This window comes from Erpetoichthys calabaricus, chromosome 2 (genome assembly GCF_900747795.2).
Source record: "Erpetoichthys calabaricus chromosome 2, fErpCal1.3, whole genome shotgun sequence".
In the NCBI taxonomy this organism is placed as follows: domain Eukaryota; kingdom Metazoa; phylum Chordata; class Cladistia; order Polypteriformes; family Polypteridae; genus Erpetoichthys; species Erpetoichthys calabaricus.
Window position 1 is genome coordinate 9,287,275 of NC_041395.2, and position 21,370 is coordinate 9,308,644.

General features: G+C 40.4%; 1 protein-coding gene across 1 annotated transcript in view; it reads right to left on the minus strand.

The window, feature by feature from the left end:
- ehf (ets homologous factor) overlaps positions 1-21,370 on the minus strand; it is a 213,049-nt gene that overhangs the window by 120,938 nt on the left and 70,741 nt on the right. The window contains exon 2 of the mRNA XM_051923632.1: positions 5,026-5,108. The gene's annotated coding sequence lies outside the window, so the exon portion shown is untranslated. The remainder of the gene's footprint in view (positions 1-5,025; positions 5,109-21,370) is intronic.

A 21,370-nucleotide genomic window follows, 5' to 3' on the forward strand; every position in this document is an offset into this window, starting at 1 on the left:
GTCACTACACTGGTTACCTGTGTCATTCAGGATTGACTTTAAAATTCTGCTTATGGTTTATAAAGCCTTAAATAATCTCGCCCCATCTTTTATATCGGAATGTCTGACACCTTATATTCCAAATCGCAACCTCAGATCTTCAAATGAGTGTCTCCTTAGAATTCCAAGAGCAAAACTTAAAAGAAGTGGTGAGGCGGGCGGCCTTCTGCTGTTATGCACCTAAAACCTGGAATAGCCTGTCAATAGGAATTTGCCAGGCTAATACAGTGGAGCACTTTAAAAAACTGCTAAAAACACATTACTGTAACATGGCTTTCTCACAACTTCACTTTAATTTAATCCTGATGCTCTGTATATCCAATTCATTATAATAACTATTCATGGTGGCTCTAAAATCTGTACTAACCCCTACTTTCTCTTCTGTTTCTTTTTCCGGTTTGTTTGTCATCTACTCAAAGCACCATGATGTTCCAACATTGATGGATTAAAATCCAGAATTCTGCATGACATTCATCATCAGGTCCTTCCGTGTGAACCTTAAATACAAAGAGGACTATTTCATTTATGTTAGGTAGAATGCCCAGAGGGGACTGGGTGGTCTCGTGGCCTGGACCCCCTGCAGATTTTATTTTTTTCTCCAGCCGTCTGGAGTTTGTTTTTGTTTTTTCTGTCCACCCTGGCCATCGGACCTTACTCTTATTCTATGTTAACTAATGTTGTCTTATTTTAATTTCTTACTTTGTCTTTTATTTTTCTTTTCTTCATTATGTAAAGCACTTTGAGCTACTTTTTTGTATGAAAATGTGCTATAGAAATAAATGTTATTGTTGTTGTTGTTGTTGTTGTATGTTGCTCTTAACCTCAGATGCTGTCTCTGTTGTTTTATACCTGTCCGTACTCCTATTACCTGTTCTTGCTCTGCTCATTATGGGTTTACTGTCCTTTATGGTGTACTTTATGGTGGTCTATTCAAGTCTCACTGCCCCTAACCTTCACACTACATGCTGCTTGTTCTTTGTTTCCCTCAATACAGCGAGGTGGGGTCTGCCCTTGTGATTTCCATGAGAAAATATTTTAAAAATTATAAAATTGTATAAAATTGTTCATATTCAGTGTCTAGTTTTGATTATACTTGTTTTTATCAGACAAAAACAGAACCAGATAGTAAACCATGTAGGGTAGTAAGCCTCCACTAATTTTAAACTCATATCCAAATCTGTTAAGTGTACAGTTCTGTCTGCTCCATAGGCGCTCCATGCCATAATTACTAAAACTAAAACTAATATATATAAAAATAAAATAGAAATGTCTTTGTGAAATAAAAACTAAACTAAAACTAAACATACACAATGAAGGAAAACGTCTCTAATCAATAAGGGCGCGCATAAAAAGGCGAGCTTCAAAAGGGCGACCTCAATTGAGCGCAGCGAATAAATATTCTTGCATTCGCCTTTTTATACGTTCAATCATTGCCTTTATCTAATAAATTTTCTGTAATAATTTTGTTGCGTTTGCCTTTATTCGCCGTGCCCAATTGAGGTCACCCTTTTGATCCTCGCCTTTTTGTGTGCGCCCTTATTGAAGGATACCAAGGAAAACTAAAACTAAACTGAATTTCCAAGTAAGGTCAGAAAAAATATAGAAATAAAAACTAATATAAAAAGGCAAAACTATAATAACCTTGCACCAAAACTAGATGTACAAACTGTTAGCGGGACCAAAAGTGAGTCAAAGTGACCTTCAGTATACTGAGCACAGGCACTGGAGTTATTCGAGGGCTGAATCCTTGAACTGAATAAGCTGTAGCTAAAACTGAAGAGTAAATCTGTGATTAATGCAGAATTGATGAGAAATGGCAGAAGTCAACAATCAGAAGACATCCTGATGGCGTGTCACGTATGCGCCTTCCAGGCTCTTCAGAGCTAAGCACTACCACCCCGTGGCACTAGGGGGCGCAATCGCTGACTGTCTTGTCTCTTTTTTCACTCACAACTCTCTGAAGATGCCCAATGTGGGCAACTGACTCTGCTCTTTCCAGTCCACAGGCTTTAAGAGCAGAGCTCTCCTAGGAGGAGGACTGTCAGTTGGGTACAATCAAACCCGCCAGACGGAGGTCCGTTCTGAAGCCGCGATGATCTTCAGAGCCTCACCACTACAGCTCATGGCTGATTGTGTTTTTGTTTCTTCCTGAACCATTGTGTGCATTTGTGTTTTTGTTTAAAACTTATTATTTTATTAAACGGGGTTACCATGTTGGCACCCCAAGATTTCATTTGGACTACAGCATTTGTCTCGGTTGATGACAAACATAAATTCCAGACTTGAAACCATACTTGAATCAGAAGATATACAGACTTGACACCATAGATGAATCGGACAATACAGAGCCATCATCGAAAATCTATACACACGGTGGTCACAAAAGCCGAAACAAGAATTACCGTGAAGCAAAGATCAAAAGGCATTCATCCCGAGGTCTCATGCTGAAGTTGTTTGACTGTTGGATCCACATTCTCAAATGCAGCATTGAATGCGGCAAGAAGTGATAAAGCAAACATAAGAAATTTGACAAACGAGAGGAGACCCGTCAGTCCATTTCCATCCATCCATTATCCAACCCGCTATATCCTAACACAGGGTCACAGGGATCTGCTGGAGCCAATCCCAGCCAACACAGGGTGCAAGGCAGGAATCAGTCCCGGGCAGGGTGCCAACCCACTGCAGGGCACACACACACACCAAGCACATTATAGGATCGCCAATGCACCTAACCTGCATGTCTTTGGACCTTGGGAGGAAACCCACGCAGACACGGGGACAACATGCAAACTCCACGCAGGGAGGACCCGGGAAGCGAACCACAGGTCTCCTAACAGCGAGGCACCAGCGCTACGACTGTGCCAACGTGCCGCCCGCCAGTCCATTTGTCGCCCGTTTATTTAGCTAATAGCTAAGCTGCCCCAAGATCTCATCCAGATCCTTCTTAACCTTTTTAATGAGTCAGCAGTTTGTTCCAGACTCCCAAAACTCTTTGCGTAAAGAAGTGCTTTCTGGTTTCAGTCCTTCCATCCATCCATTTTCCAACCTGCTGAATCTGAACACAGGGTCACGGGAGTCTGCTGGAGCCAATGTCAGCCAACACAGGGCGTAAGGTAGGGAACCAATCCCGGGCAGGGCGCTCACCCACCGCAGGACACACACACACACACCCACACACCAAGCACACACTAGGGCCAATTTAGAATTACCGGCTGGTTTCAGTCTTAAATGCTTAACTGCCACTCCTGCCCTTGAGGACGTGATTCACCATTAAATTGTAAGAATTCTGCAAGATCTACTTTATCAATGCCTTGGAGAATTTTAAAGACTTGACTAAGGCCTCCATGAGGTCTCCTCTGCTCGAGACCAAAAGAATCCATAATGTGGCACACAACGTCAAAGCTACAAAATGGCACTGCAATACGCTTAGAAATAAATGACAATAAAATGACATTAACTTGCAGTTCAACTATTAACAAGAATGGACACTGAAATTAATATTTCCTGACATGTGAAAGTTCAAAGAATGAAAAACACAAGCAGTAGAATAAAAAAAGAAAACAAAAAATGACCGACAGAAACAAACAAGCCCAAAACGTAACATTTGTAGAACGACATCTTCAGAACTCAGCATTTCCTCAAGTACCAAAATCTGGAAAAATGGCAATTTGGTGCACACTACATGTTGATTTGTTGTTTAAATATGGAATATTAATATTAATAATAATAATTCTTTACATTTCTATAGAGCTTTCGGCACTGTTAAAAGTAGTGAGTGGGGAGACACTTCAACCACCACTATGGGCAGCATCCACCTGGAGGATGTGATGGCAGCCATTTTTGTGCCAGTAGGCTCACCACACATGAGCTGTTAGGTGGTGAAAATGGTGAGACAGAGATGGTCAATTAAACAAAGGGGATGATTAGGGGGGGCAGATACTAAGTCATGGTGGGTAATGTAGCCAGGACATCAGGATACACTTTACTTTTTACAAAGTGTGTGTGAAGCCACAATAACCTCCACTAATGTGCAGGGTCCACCTGGAGGATGTAATGGCAGCCATTTTTATGCCAGTAGGCTCACCACACATGAGCTGTTAGGTGATGAAGGGGTGAGAGAGAGATGATCAATTAAACAAAGGGGATGATTAGGAGGCCAGAATGACTAGGCTGTGGTGGGTAATGTAGCCAGGACATCGAGATACACTCAGCTCTTTATGTAGTGCGTGTGAAGCCACTTCAAACACCATTAATGTGCAAGGTCCACCTGGATGATGTGATGGCAGCCGTTTTTGAGCCACTAGGCTCACCACACATGAGCTGTTAGGTGATGAAGGGGTGAAAGAGACAGTTAGCCAGTTACAGACAGGGGATGATTAAGGAGCCAGAATGACTAGGCTGTGGTGGGCAATTAATCCAGGACATCGGGATTCACCCTACTCTTTACGAAGAGATGTCCAGGGATCTTTAATGACCACAGAGAGTGAGGACCTCAGTGTTATGCCTCATCCAAAGGACGGTGCCATTTTTACAACATGGTGTTCCCGTCACTGCACTGGGATCCACATTCCGACCATAGGGTGAGCACCCCACTCCCCGTGCTGGCCTCACTGACACCTCTTCTAGCAGCAACCCAAGCTTTTCCTAGATGATCTCCCATCCAAGTACTGGACTGGCCAGGCCTAAACCTGCTTAGCTTCAGGTGGATGACCAGTTCTGAAGTGCAGGTGGTATGGCTGGCGGTAATACATTTTTTAAAAAGGGTTCAGTTCTTTTACAATTAACTTTATGCTTGAAATCGAATCTAGAGTGTGAGATAACTCAATCTTCAACAAAGGAAGAAAAATAAGGAGAAGAAGGAAGGGTATAATGGAAAGATTAGGACACGGTGTGAAGATAAGTGAACTAATGTAACCAACATCTGGGCCTTAACGTCATCCACTACTAAGAACATGCTCCCCTTACGTCCCCTTGACTCCTTCTTACCTTTCACAGGCTCCTGTTAACACTCGGGCCTTATCAGTTTTCTCTTCCACTCCGCCAGGTGAGGCCGTGTTCTTGTGGCGACTCTAAAAGAGACAGTGAGAAAATGTAATGAATAGGATCAGGAGATGAGATGTAGTCAAAAGGTGGAGCCGAAGTCCTTACTAAAAATCACAGTGATCTGTTGTCAAAGAGCTTAATACGGAAAAACACGCTCGTTAACCAGGTTGAGTCAGGTGAGGTTGGGGAGCATTTATCGGTATGCCATGTTGCCACACTCACCACATGACAAAACAGCTCGGGATCCTGCTTGGCAACCCACCAATCAAGTCCCACCCCTCTGGAAATGACCCTCTATCTGCCGCAGCCAAGTGTTATGTGGACATCTCCTTGGCCTGGTCCAGTCACTTGGGCCCTCAACATTGAGCTGGATCACCCTCAGGGAATCGCGACACGTGGCCATAGTACCATAACTGCTGCTACCTCACAATGCAGGACATGTGAGTATGTGAATCACACACCCACTCTGTTTATTCCTAACATCTGATACTCCAAAAATTCATACACCGATCAATAGACTGTCACACTTATGATGGTATACTCTGCATACCAGTGGCACTAATGTCTCACATCATGAAGACCTTTGAGAGGCTGGTCCTGGATTACATGAGTCCCCTTGTGGTAGACCACTTGGACCACCTGCAGTTTGACTATCAGACAAAGATTGGAGTGGAAGACACAATTATTATGTCTGCTCCACAAAGCTGGCTGCACTGTGACGATGATGTTCTCTGATTTCTCCAGTGCCTTCAATACCATCCAGCCATCTCATTTAAGGGGCCAACTCAAAGATATGCAGGGGATGAGCCTGTGGGGTCAAACAGACCGCAGTTTGTGAGACTCGTGGACCGTGTGATCAACACTGGAGCACCACAAGGAGCAGGCCTTTCTGCTTTACTCTTCACTCTGCACATCTCAGACTAGAAATATAACAGCAGGTCATGTCACTTGTAGACAATCTCAGATGATTCTACACCTATGGGGGGTATTGATAAGGGGGGGTGAGACAGAGGAGAGGAGTCAGGGGGAGGACTTTGTGCAGCAAAACCAAGCAACTGGTTATTGATTTTTGTTGCACTACAGAGCCTCTACTGTATGTTTATTCATTATTCATAGAGTGGATGTAGAGGTGGTCCACTCTTACAAGTACTTGGGGGTCCACATCAATGAAACATTTCTTTAGAATTCCAGAATGTGATCATTGTGAAACATTTCTTTAGAACACTCTAGACGAGAACAGGCCATTCAGCCCAACAAAGCTTGCCAGTCCTATCCACTTATTTCTTCCAAAAAAACATCAAGTCGAGTTTTGAAAGACCCTAACGTCTTACTGTCTACCACACTACTTGGTAGCTTACTCCAAGTGTCTATCGTTCTTTGTATAAAGAAAAACTTCCTAATGTTTGTGCGAAATTTACCCTTAACAAGTTTCCAACTGTGGCAGGGCTGGTCTCAGACAGAGAAACAAGAGAAGAAAGGGCAGAGCAGGCTCTTTGGTCTTAATGTGGGTGGTGGCATCCTTTAAATGTTCTAGAATTCTGTGATGGCCAGCGTGGTGTGGGGGGCCAGCAATGTCACTTCAAGAGATGCCCACTGAATTAACAAGTTATTTAAAAAAGTAGGCTGAACTACGAAAAGCACTCTGGACCTTCTGGAGGTAATAGTGGAAGAGAAAATAAAGGCAAAACTGAGTGCCATTATGGACAACGCTGCACGTCCTCTCTGTGACACACCAACACTGAGGACTTTCAGACAACGAATTGTTCAGAAGACGTGTCTCTCTTTCTTTTCACTTTGTTCTTTTGAAAACAGCAGAGCTCCATCTTAAAATCATTTCCTATCAACTTGGAGGAGCCATCTTTAGCGATGAAGGACATCTTCAAACTTCTTATTTCAACTGGGATCTATAGACAAGTCTGTCACCAAAGCCAAATCAAAAATTATTGTAAACCAAAGGTCTAAAGGCATTCACCCCAAGGGCTCTTACTGAGGTTGTTTGACTGTTGGAACCATAATCTTGAACACTGCATCCAATGTGGCCAGGGGTTTATAAAGCAAAGAATCCATGATGTGGCACACAGATAAAAATAAACAGCAATAAAATGATGTTAACTTGTAGTTGTATTATTAACATGAAACACCCACTGGTGGGTCAACACTCCAAGAATGCAAAACAGAGAAGCAGAAAAAAACTTATGGGAAATTAAATAAATAAATAAGTAAATAAAATCCATCCATCCATCCATCCATCCATCCATTTTCCAACCCGCTGAATCCGAACACAGGGTCACGGGGGTCTGCTGGAGCCAATTCCATCCAACACAGGGCACAAGACAGGGAACCAATCCCGGGCAGGGTGCCAACCCACCGCAGGACAGTAAATAAAATAAATAAATAAATAAATAAATAAATAAATAAAATAGCCAGCTGAAACAAACTGGTCCAAAGCATAACATTTGTAGCACATTACTAACAACTTCATATCCCACCATTTCCTCAAGCACCAAAATCTGGAACAAAAATGAAGGGCCTCTATAATTTGGTGCATACTATTACATGTTCATATGCTACATGACTATTGAGTAATATGTAAATTTTAAAAAGGGTTCAGTTCTTTAAGAATCGTCTTTTTGGGAGAAACTGACGGGTGTCTTCCACAACCCCTCCTGGATAGGACCACCAGATCAATGCAGTGCCCACCAAGACCATACTTAAGCTTATTTCTATACGCTTCTGGTCAAAGGTTTTAGAACACCTCAGCTTTTCCAGATGTAATCAGGTGAAATGCAATAAATGACCTAAAATGGTGAAAAGGTAAGCTGTAAGCTGACAGAGGTTTAAATGTAAAGTTGATGTTAGCAAAAACTGAAAAGTAAAATGCAATATCAGAATATTACAACTGCGGTGGACTGGTGTCCTGCCCGGGGTTTGTTTCCTGCCTTGCGCCCTGTGTTGGCTGGGATTGGCTCCAGCAGACACCCATGACCCTGTAGTTAGGCTATAGTAGGTCGGATAATGGATGGATAGAGAATATTACAAATGGGCAACAACTTTGGGGAACAACTAATAGGTTACAACGTACAGATGTTCTGCAGCAGTTCAAGTAAATGAAGCCTTTCAAATTCAAGGAAACAATTTGCACAGGTGTCCTTACTTCTGTTGATTACTTAGAAACCCTTTGTCTGTTATGGCGGATGGCCGGGGTCAGTGGAAGGACCCGGGGAGAGAACTTACTCAGGGTGTTACCTCCCCTGGAGTGCTAGATGGCAGCCCCTCATGGGATGTAGCAGTGCCTCGGTCTCCCGCAGGGCTCCTTGGAAATTGGGGGCAGTGCAAGAACTGCTGGGCCCTTCATTGCAGCACATCCGCCACACCTGGAAGTGCTGCCGGAATAAGGACATCAAGCAAATGGAGCAAAAAGGGAGCCGGCAGCCACTTCTCCGAGAGCCGGAGTCGGGAGGAAGGCAGACGAAGCTTTCTGGCAGAGGAGTGGAGGCAAAGAGAGTGGAAGAGAAAGAAGAAAAGAAAGTGTTTTGCGCTTTGTGTACTGGGATCTGTGCTGTGAAGTGGGAAAATGAGGGAAAGTGTTTCCCACGTGGAAAAAATAAAAAGTGTGCGCTGAACTTGTGTCTCTGGCTCTTCTGTGTCGGGGTTGGGGCGGCTGGCCCACTACCCCTCATTCGGTATTCCAAACTGTCTTAGAGCAGAGTTGGAACTGACTGTGTTACGACACCCACTGAAGTGCCCTGTGAAGTGTACAGTGAAAATGGCAAGAAAACAGCAATTACCACATGAAATGAGACCGAGAATGACTACACCTAGAGGTTTAGGCCTTTCATTAAGAGAAACTGCAAAAAAAAATCCAAGTGTCAGTGAGTCCAGTGGTGTCCCACACAATCCAAAGGTAATTGGAAACTCTGATAGGAAGAAATCTGGCAGAGCCAAAGTCACCAGCCAATCAGAAGACAAGTTTCTGAGGGTCACTGGCTTGCGAGATCACAGGCACCAAGCACAGCTTCAAAAAAGCACGAGTCAGTTTGGATTGTGAAGAGGAGACTTTGTGCTGCAGGTTTGACGGGGCAAGTGGCAGGAAGAAAAGGACAAAACAGGGCCTTGAAATACCAGGGCCCTCATGCATAACGCCGTGCGTAGAATTCAGACTAAAACATGGCGTATGGACCAAAGCGGAAATGTTCGTATGCACAAAAAAATCCAGATGCATAAATCTGTCCGTTCGCCAACTTCCACGTTCTTCTGCTCAATAAATCACTGTCAATGTGAAAAGTAACGCACGTGCACACACCTGCCGTCACTCCCCAAACTCCTCCCAGAATTTGAATATGCAAATCAATATAAATACCCCTTAAGATCAGCCTTCTGTGAAAAGGCAATGGCAAAAGCACAGGGGGGAAATAGAAGAATTTCAGCGAATACCAAGTGGAGGCAAAGAAAAACGTACTATTTGCTGGTTTAAACAGTGGTATAAACAACAAAAGGAAGCTGATCGAATGACATAGAGTTGTTGGAGAAACTCGAAAGCTCAAGTTCACAAAGTCGCACAGTGCCCAAAATAAAAAAGAAGTTGTCAGATATCAAAGTCGCAGTGAAAAGGCGAGTTGTAGCCCACTGTCTGAGTGTCATATGGAAGCTTATTAGGGTACAGAGACAAAAAAAAAGAAATAGAGACACAGTGGGGAAAAAGCTCGAAATGTCAACTTTAATCTCAAAATGTCCACTTTAATCATAAAGTTTATTTTGTCATTAAAGTAGAACATCATAAACTTCATCTTAAAATTGTTTAATTTACTAGTTTCTCAAATACCATCATAACTAAAGTAGCATGTTAAATGTTTGTTTTGTATGTGTTCTTCTATGTGCTCTATGTGTGTGAATCACTATGTGCTTCTTAAACGGGCTTTCTCGTCCGCCAACAGGACACAGAATCCATTACATTCGAGATATTACAGCTCTCTGAATAATTAAAATACTGAGATGTATACTTGATATCATTTTCATGATGATAGGAGTTAAAGCATGTTATTAAACACGGTGGCGCAGTGATAGTGACGAGCTGGCGCCCCGTCCAGAGGTTGTTCCTGTCCCCCGGTAAGATGTTTGCTGCGCTGTGTGCAACCTTCGATGAAATAATTCATTGCAGCAGTACTTTCTCTCTCAAACGTACTAACCCCCAATTCCTGTCCTTCCTTTTCTTTCTCCAAATACCCAATTGCCACACAATCAGCTCTGTATTAGATGTAAAGCCATCTGTAAGCTGAGAACGCTGATTCTTCACAACTTTTAAGAAACATTGAAATATCTTTGTAGTACATGTTTAATTATTCTATCCATCTATCCTTCCAGTGTTGCGCCAGCCGCAGCAAGAATACAGCGCAAGGCAGGAACAATCCCTGAATGGGCGCCAGCTCGTCGCTAGCACTGTAACACCGTGTCCTCACATGTTTATTTATTAAAAATATAGACTGTTTAAAAGAAGTTAAAGTTTTATCTGTATAAGATAATAAACATAGTTTGCTGCATTTCATCTTAAAAATATCGTCATCATATGCAAATATGCTCTTTATAAAGTGGCTCAGGTTGTGCAATATTATAACTGTAGCGTAAGTTTACAGTGAGGTGATTGTACTTATAAGTACAAACAGTTCTACAAGGAGCACTTGATGGACTGATTGAGTGCGTTTATAGTTCTTGGGATGAAACTGTTTTTGAAACGTGGGATGAAACTGTTTTTGAACCGTGAGGTCCATACAGGAAAGACTCTGAAGCGTTTGCTGAATGAGAGCAGTTCAAATAGACTGTGTTCATGGCTGAGCCAGCATGTGCTTGATGCTGTATCCCGACAATTCTCTTTCCAATCAGCTGCTGTAGATCTGTGATTCCACACTCAGATACAGTAATATACTGTAAATACTCCGAGTGGTGCAGTGAGAGTAATATGGCTAAAGATGATCCACTGTGGCAACCACTAACGGGAGCAGCTGAAAGAAGAAGAAGAAGAAGGTGCAGTGAGAGTAACAAAGCTAAAGCAGCTATGGTATTTGGAACAGTTTGGGCCATTCCGTGGACCATTATATTGTTACAGGTTAATTACAATCAGATGCCTTAAACTAATAAACAATATGCGGTTAATTTCAGTGTATATGATAAAGCCGCGTCAGGGATGTGGATCTGAAAAAGAAAGGGGAAACCACACAGGAACAAAAGCACTGCTTTGACGGTGGGTGCCGCCAGTTTGCAAAACTGAGCGAAGAACTTGCGTACGCCAGGGTTTTGAGCTAGCATGAAAATGTGTGTGGCTTTACGCCAAGTTTAGGTTTTATACATCGCGATGTGAGCATAGAAACGGGAGTACGCACCGTTTATACATCTATCTATCTATCTATCTATCTATCTATCTATCTATCTATCTATCTATCTATCTATCTATCTATCTATCTATCTATCTATCTATCTATCTATCTATCATATAGTGCCTTTCACATCTATCTATCTATCTATCTATCTATCTATCTATCTATCTATCTATCTATTCTATCTATCTATCTATCTATCTATCTATCTATCTATCTATCATATAGTGCCTTTCACATCTATCTATCTATCTATCTATCTATCTATCTATCTATCTATCTATCTATCTATCTATCTATCTATCTATCTATCTATCTATCTATCTATCTATCTATCTATCTATCTATCATATAGTGCCTTTCACATCTATCTATCTATCTATCTATCTATCTATCTATCTATCTATCTATCTATCTATCTATCTATCTATCTATCTATCTATCTATCTATCTATCTATCTATCATATAGTGCCTTTCACATCTATCTATCTATCTATCTATCTATCTATCTATCTATCTATCTATCTATCTATCTATCTATCTATCTATCTATCTATCTATCTATCTATCTATCTATCTATCTATCATATAGTGCCTTTTCACATCTATCTATCTATCTATCTATCTATCTATCTATCCTATCTATCTATCTATCTATCTATCTATCTATCTATCTATCTATCTATCTATCTATCTATCTATCTATCATATAGTGCCTTTCACATCTATCTATCTATCTATCTATCTATCTATCTATCTATCTATCTATCTATCTATCTATCTATCTATCTATCTATCTTCTATCTATCATATAGTGCCTTTCACATCTATCTATCTATCTATCTTATCTATCTATCTATCTATCTATCTATCTATCTATCTATCTATCTATCTATCTATCTATCTATCTATCTATCATATAGTGCCTTTCACATCTATCTATCTATCTATCTATCTATCTATCTATCTATCTATCTATCTATCCATCTATCTATCTATCTATCTATCTATCTATCTATCTATCTATCTATCTATCTATCTATCTAAACAGAGTTGATCTCTTTCGGCTGAGATCCTAATTTTGTTCTGTGTTCTATGGTATTAATAAATAACAATGCCAGCCCTCCTAACCACCTGCACAAAGAGTCACATTTATGTACTCAAGTCTTTTGATGAATTAGCAGCGGTAGCTTGAAATAGAAAGTCTAATCTGTAAGTAAATAATCACAATTGAACAAATCTCAAGTACAACCATGGAGGTGAAAGAGCTGTCTGGAGGAACGGCTGCCAACTGGAGTGTCGTCATGTTTCCTTGTAGACTAGTTCTAAACTCTAATAACCCGTTGATAGCAGGGCTACCAGCCTAAAGTGGAGTGCAGTGAGAATATATTGTCTGATATCCCCCTGTCAAAAAGCAGTGCAGTATGATTTTAAAAGGAGAACAATGAATCTGTATAGGGCAAAGTTTCTTAAATTATAGATCACAACCCAAAAAGGTTTATAATTTGCCACCTTTTGGGTTGTGCAGGGGTTTGTGTCTCTATTGTATTCATTGGGTAAAGATTGTGTACGTTTTGTGAAGTTTATTGTGATAGGTCATCATGGGCAGTTTAAGCAATTAATATTGTTCCATTGTGATTGTCAGTGGTGATTCTCCAAGGGGAGAATAAACAGACAGACAGACAGACAAGCAGACAGACAGATAGATAGATAGATAGATAGATAGATAGATAGATAGATAGATAGATAGATAGATAGATAGATAGATAGATAGATAGATAGATATGAAAGGCACTATATAATAGATAGATAGATAGATAGATAGATAGATAGATAGATAGATAGATAGATAGATAGATAGATAGATAGATAGATAGATAGATAGATAGATAGATAGATAGATAGATAGATAGATAGATAAACTTTTTGTTTTCATGGGGAAATTTGGCTTTTTACAGACCTGGGAAAGTTAATGCATTAATTCTTGTGATTAATGTCGCCAGTTTAACGTGTTAAGAAATATTGTCACATCCATGGCAGGCAGCTTGTCAATTGCCTCATACTGGTGTTCATTTCCTTGATTTATACATTACACAGACATACATGCAGGGGAGTGGGACGAAACAGGGGAGCCCGGGGTGAGGTTGGGGGGTGTAATGCCAGTCCCGATGCAATGCCACAGAAAAGTTGCAAAGATAAACATTGCACTCTTTTTTTTTTTTTTGACGTTTCTATAAGATGTTATATTCAATGTCATACCATCTAAGAGATAAATAAGTTATCTTTGAGTGGCAGTAAAACTAAAACGAGTCTTTAGTACCTCTATATTTAACTCGGTGGTCTGCCAGGTATCTTGCAGCTCTTCTATTATGACAAAATACTGTGAATTAGGAGTGTAATGATTATCTCTACCCATGAGTCCAGTTTGCAGTATCTTCGCTAATTTATTTAAAGAACACAACATAACCATCCAAGTAATGCACGGTGTCTGTTTTTAGGTGACAAAGCTGCTGTGGATTACTTTTTGCGTGCCAGAAGAAAAGGGCATGCAGCAGGGCTTTCCAATGTTTTCTCTGTGGTGGCACACTTTATTGTAAAACAAAAAATCCCAAGACACACCTCAATTTTACCAACCAAAAAAGCATTAAATGTCATACACGTGCTAAACTGTCCAGAGGGTCTTGTCTGCCATCTAAAAAATCAGTTTGGAGATTGGCGCTCATGGACATAGCACTAGTATGCCCAATGGCCCTCAGCTCTGTGAGAGTCACTGGCGAACACAAGTGATATTTTCATAATGAAAATGAGTAACTAAAAATATTCTTTTTTGTTTTACAGGAACGAGAACTGAAATTAAGGCAAACAGAGAAACTAAAACTAAATAAAAAAAAAAATTAGTGATATGTGAACGAACTAAAACATGAATTGAGTAAAAACAAAAAAAACAGCAATAGCGTTTTCGTTCATTCCGGTTCAGTCGTGCGGAGGAGTTGTTTGCAGGTCGCCCTGAGCCTTCACTTATGTTGCGCTCTTCACTATGCGGTGATCTTGTAACTTGGGCTTACTGTAGTCACGTGGCACAACTTCCGTAAAGGACCGTTGTTTATTTGTTGAGCACATTTGGCTCATTGGGTTGAAGCAGTAAGCACGTGTGGTTGATGGTGGCGAGTTTTGCACAGATGTTTGCGGGTAGAAATTGAGAAAGTAACGTGTGGAAATACTTTAATAAGAGCGCAGATGATAAATAACATGTAGCGTGCGGGAAGAAGAAAAGAGTCTTCAGTGCAGGACCTGCTGCATCAGAACTTAGTGGAAGTCCAGCACTTCTATGGACCTTCATGAAAAGTAAAAAATACTAATAATCATAACATAAAATAAATGTGTCCACTGGTCTGGGCTATAAATTTGTTTTCTGTATGATTCGAAATAATTTGGATCATTTTTAACGTCCAAATCACTGAATTAACACTGTTCAAATACAGGGGAGAAACACGAGGTGTGGCAGCAACGAGTCTCACCTCCCCTCGGACTGAACTCTCCTCACACATGGGGTTGACGCCTGTAATTGGCGCGTGCCTGTCTCTGTCTCTCTGTATGTCACCAATATAAGGTTTGCAGACATGTTTATTATACACCCTGACTTTCCACAGTCTGGCTAATATCTTTAATGAATATGTGTGACATATTTAGTCTTGCTGATCGGACATAAAACCGAAGTGAAAAGGCAGAAGGTGAGGCAGACAGTACCGTGCTGTCCTTAAGGGGGCACATGTGAGCTCAACAGGCACTCGTTGCTGCTGACACTGAGGCGCCGATAAGTTAGCGACATCAGAAAGTCACGTGCACTGCAGCAGGCCGTTTATTTTAATTTTTTGTTCCAACTGACTGCCAAAATGAAAGATTAAGACTTTTAAAAACTAAAGGAAAATAAGGAGGACTTTTACAAGAAAGTGATGGAGATTTACATGGAGCAGGATAGGCACATGGACTTCATTTACAAATAAAGCTAAGACCATAAATGGTTTTCAATTTTATAAAAATGGGATCAGACTAAGAAAAAAAACAATTCAATATTTAAAAACTTAATTTTGACCTTAAATAAAATATTCATGTTTTTCATGTTATCCTTTTCTTTAAAATTGATTAAATCATCAGAATTAAAGGCTTTGAAAAACAACTAAATATTTCAATTAAGGTCAAAACTGAAATTTGTTTTTTTTATGTACACCACTCTATACTTTCATTTGTACTGAATGAGTGTGAATTGTGGAATTGCAATGGCAAATTTAGAACACGTGGAGGATGAGGAGCAAATGCGCTCTCTCTGCTCGCTATAAACGTAACGTTCTTTCTGATCCAAATATGCGCCTTACCTATCTGTGTGTAAAGAACACTGATAAGATATGAAACATAAACAGCAGTCAATGTGCCAACAACATAGTGAATAAGCTACTGTTTGGGGTTCATAGACTGTATTGGTAAATCTGACTCTGAAGGAGTGAGTCAGCTTCAGTACTGGCAGCAGAAATCGTAAACGTACAGTCTGCTGGCGCCAGTATACTGTATATATTGTATATAGTATCCATCCATCCATTATCCAACCCGCTATATCCTAACACAGGGTCACGGGGGTCTGTTGGAGCCAATCCCAGCCAACACAGGGCACAAGGCAGGAAACAAACCCCGGGAAGGGCGACAGCCCACCGCAGGGTGTTGTATATAATATATTATTGTATATTGTATATATTGTGTATATACATATATATATATATATATATATATATATATATATATATATATATATATATATATACATATATATATATATATAGCATATAGTATAGTATTGTATATTGTATATATATATATATATATATATATATATATATATATATATATTGTATTTAGTATAGTATTGTATATTTTGTATATTGTATATTTACATATTGTATTTAGTATAGTATTGTATATTGTATATATCTAGTATATAGTATTGTATTGTATATTGTGTATATATATATATATATATATATATAGTATATAGTATATAGTATATTATTGTATATTGTATATATATATATTGTATATAGTATAGTATTGTATATTATATATATTGTATATATATATTGTTTATAGTATATTATTGTATATTGTATATATTGTGTATATACAGTTAGGTCCATAAATATTTGGACAGAGACAACTTTTTTCTAATTTTGGTTCTGTACATCACCACAATGAATTTTAAATGAAACAACTCCGATGCAGTTGAAGTGCAGACTTTCAGCTTTAATTCAGTGGGGTGAACAAAACGATTGCATAAAAATGTGAGGCAACTAAAGCATTTTGTGAATATAGTATAGTATTGTATATTGTATATATTGTATATATATAGTATATAGTATAGAATTGTATATTGTATATATATATATATAGGGCGGCACGGTGGCGCAGTGAGTAGCGCTGCTGCCTCGCAGTTGGGAGATCTGTTGGACCTGGGTTCGATTCCCGGGTCCTCCCTGCGTGGAGTTTGCATGTTCTCCCCGTGTCTGCGTGGGTTTCCTCCGGGCGCTCCGGTTTCCTCCCACATTCCAAAGACATGCAGGTTAGGTGGATTGGCGATTCTAAATTGGCCCTAGTGTGTGCTTGGTGTGTGGGTGTGTTTGTGTGTGTCCTGCGGTGGGTTAGCACCCTGCCCAGGATTGTTTCCTGCCTTGTGCCCTTTGTTGGCTGGGATTGGCTCCAGCAGACCCCCGTGACCCTGTGTTCGGATTCAGCGGGTTGGAAAATGGATGGATATATATATATATATATATAGGCGGCACGGTGGCGCAGTGGGTAGCGCTGCTGCCTCGCAGTTGGGACCCCTGGGGACCTGGGTTCGATTCCCGGGTCCTCCCTGCGTGGAGTTTGCATGTTCTCCCCGTGTCTGTGTGGGTTTCTTCCGGGTGCTCCGGTTTCCTCCCACAGTCCAAAGACATGCTGGTTAGGTGGATTGGCGATTCTAAATTGGCCCTAGTATGTGCTTGGTGTGTGGGTGTGTTTGTGTGTGTGTCCTGCGGTGGGTTGGCACCCTGCCCAGGATTGGTTCCTGCCTTGTGCCCTGTGTTGGCTGGGATTGGCTCCAGCAGACCCCCGTGACCCTGTGTTCGGATTCAGCGGGTTGGAAAATGGATGGATGGATGGATGGATATATATATATATATATATATATATATATATATATATATATATATATATATATAGTATAGTATTTTATATTATATATAATATATATATAGTCTATAGTATATTATTGTATATTGTATATATTGTATATATATATATATATATATATATATATATATATATATATATATATATATAGTACATAGTATAGTATTGCATATTGTATTTAGTATACAGTAATCCCTCACCACTTCGCGGTTCACTTTTCGCGGATTCACGACTTCGCGGATTTTATATGTAAGCATATCTAAATATATAACGCAGATTTTTCGCTTCTTCGCGGGTTTCTGCGGACAATTAGTCTTTTTACTTCTGATAGTTGCTTCCTCAGTTGGTTTGCCCAGTTGATTTCATACAAGAGATGCTATTGGCGGATGGCTGAGAAGCTACCCAATCAGAGCACGCAGTTAAGTTCTTGTGTGCTGCTGATTGGCTCAGCGACGCAGTGCTGCATTAACCAGGAAGTCTCATCTCATCTCACTCATTCAATATTAACGTGCTCTTTATACTGCATTCAGGGGATCATCACTTTCATCGTCATCATTTTTACTGCGCAGCATATTCATCACGTCATATATAGCTACGTGTACTTCGCTATACAGTAAGTGTAAATTTATCTACCGATTTCATATTGCTTAGCAGTTGTCCCTGTTATTAATAGAGTAAAGGGTGGGTTGTAAACAATACAGGGAGGGTTTAAAAACGTCCAAATAAACGTTAAATAATTAAATAAATATGGTGTCCTTACTTCGCGGAAATTCAGTTATCGCGGTCGGCCTTGGAACCTATCTCCCGCGATAAGTGAGGGATTACTGTAGTATTGAATATTGTATATATTTGATATATATTGTAAATAGTATAGTATTGTATATTTTATATATTGTATTTAGTATAGTATTGCATAGGGCAGCACGGTGGTGCAGTGGGTAGCGCTGCTGCCTCGCAGTTGGGAGATCTGGGGACCTGGGTTCGCTTCCCAGGTCCTCCCTGCGTGGAGTTTGCATGTTCTCCCCGTGTCTGCGTGGGTTTCCTCCGGGTGCTCCGGTTTCCTCCCACAGTCCAAAGACATGCAGGTTGGCGATTGGCGATTCTAAATTGGCCCTAGTGTGTATTTGGTGTGTTTGTGTGTGTCCTGCGGTGGGTTGGCACCCTGCCCAGGATTGGTTCCTGCCTTGTGCCCTGTGTTGGCTGGGATTGGTTCCAGCAGACCCCCATGACCCTGTGTTCGGATTCAGTGGGTTGGATAATGGATGGATGTATTGTATTGTATATATATATATTGTATTTAGTATAGTATTGTATATTTTATATATTGTATATATATATATAGTATATATATAGTGTATATGTATATATATATATATATATATATATATATATATATATATATATTATCTATAGTATATTATTCTACGTATATTGTATATATTGTATATATATATAGTATTGTATATTGTATACAGTGGAACCTCGGTTCATGACCATAATTCATTCCAAAACTCTGGTCGTAAACCGATTTGGTCGTGAACTGAAGCAATTTCCCCCATAGGATTGTGTGTAAATACAATTAATCCATTGTTAATAGAATGCACAGCGTAATAGTAAACTAAATGTAAAAACATTGAATAACACTGAGAAAACCTTGAACAACAGAGAAAACTAACACTGCAATAGTTTCGCGCTATAGCGCTACCAACCGCCTGGCTAAAAACACTTTTTTTTAATGAGTTTTAAGCACAGGGAAAAAATGAACATTTGAATAAATCCGTAATTTAATAAACCACCAAGAAAAGTAACATTGCAACAATGCACGCTACGAACCGATCGCTGTAAACAGAAGTGAAAACAAAAACAAGCCCAGTGCATTCTTTAACTGCCTTCCTACCCTATGCGTCCAGCTCTCTCTCTCTCGCGTTGCCTGTGTGTGTGTGTGTGTCTCTCTCGTGTATGTCGCGCTCTTACTCTCTCGCTCTCCGCTCTCTCTTGCTTGCTGCACAGGAAATGCACAGGGAGTGACTGAAACACATACAAAACCGAAAGGGAAACTGGCTTGTTCGTATACCGAGTGTGTGGTCGTGAACCGAGGCAAAAGTTTGGCGAACTTTTTGGTCGTAAACCGATTTGTACGTGGACCGAGACGTTCGTGAACCGAGGTTCCACTATATATATATATATATATATATATATATATATATATATATATATATATTATATATATATATATATATATACAAACAGGTATTGCTAGCTAAGAGGAGGCAAGGTACACTCCAAAAATGCAGAGGTTAGAGCGACTCGAATGGAGGCTGGAGCGTGAGTGAGGAGGTCCCTGCCCGGCTCCCTACTCCTGACGTCATGCTTCCCCTCCCCTCGGCCTGCAGCCTCTTTCTCAGATTTGTGCAAATATATCACTCCTGCAAGCAAACTATGATTCTTAGAGCGATGAGACAAGTTGCAAAATCAACCAGAACGTTCAAGCAAATTCTAGAAAAAACCCGATCTAAATCCATTAAGTAATTCTCTTGTTCGCTAGGTAAGCGGAGGTAAGGAATGCCCCGAGGCTGGCGTATGATTGAGGAAGGCTCCGCCCTTCTCCCCTCGGCCCCCCTTGAATTCATGCAGATAAATTGGTGCCGCAAGCAAACTAAGATATATAGTGCAATGAGAGAAGTCGCAAAATCAACCAGAATGTTCAAGCAATTTCTATAAAACCCCGATCTAAATCCATTAAGTAGTTCTCTTGTTCGCTAGGTCATTAAAGGTAAGGTACACGCCCCGAGGCTGGTGCATGAGTGACAAGGGCCCCATCCCCCCATCCTTGGAGCGCAGTGTTTCTCTTGCATTTGTGCAAATAAATCGGTACTGCAAGCAGACTCTGATACTTAGGTCAATGAGAGACTGTGTAATGTCTCCTTTCTCCACTGTGCACATCCCAGTATATGGTTTATTGATTTGCATTGATCAGGAGTGACTGACTGGCACAGGCCTTGAGTGGCTTTAGTGTCAGGCTCTTCCAATCGCTTGATCGCGGCCTGACAAGTAATTCTAAATTTTTTGAAGACGATTGCAGAACTAGAAAGCACAACTGTGTCATTTTAAGGCCACTTTTTGGATAGGAATCAGTTTCACACCAGGAGGTGGAGTAAAGTAGCCACATTCACTCATTTAGTAAATACTTTGGTTTCAAATGATCCAATTTATGAACCACTGTGTGCATTTACAACCTAACATCATCCAATATTTTCACAACTGTAGTACTTCAACAACAGTTCACACTGGGAGTGAGTGATGATGGCCTAGCTGTTTGAGAACTTTATCTGAGTTAGCAGGCTACCAGCCCACCTCCTTTACTGAGTCCCAGTTTCCTAGCGCTGCTACTAGCTAATGTTATTTCACGTATTTACTCATTTACACTCATGTATACTCCATGTTAAGATGTTGTCACACAAACGTGAATAGAAGACATCTTCAGGGCTTATCTGCTACTGCAATACCATTCCAAGCCAGGGGTTGGAACTGTCATTCACATCCTTTCCCTTTTAGTCCTTCTGAAAGGAGGGTCAAAGGTGAGAGGAACTGTGATGATGTCACTTCCACTTCCTCTAACAAACCTGAAGGCCACCACTGGAGGGAGTCAATCACATTATTTTTTGGCGAATTCATCTGCCAATTACACAGGATTCACCAATTG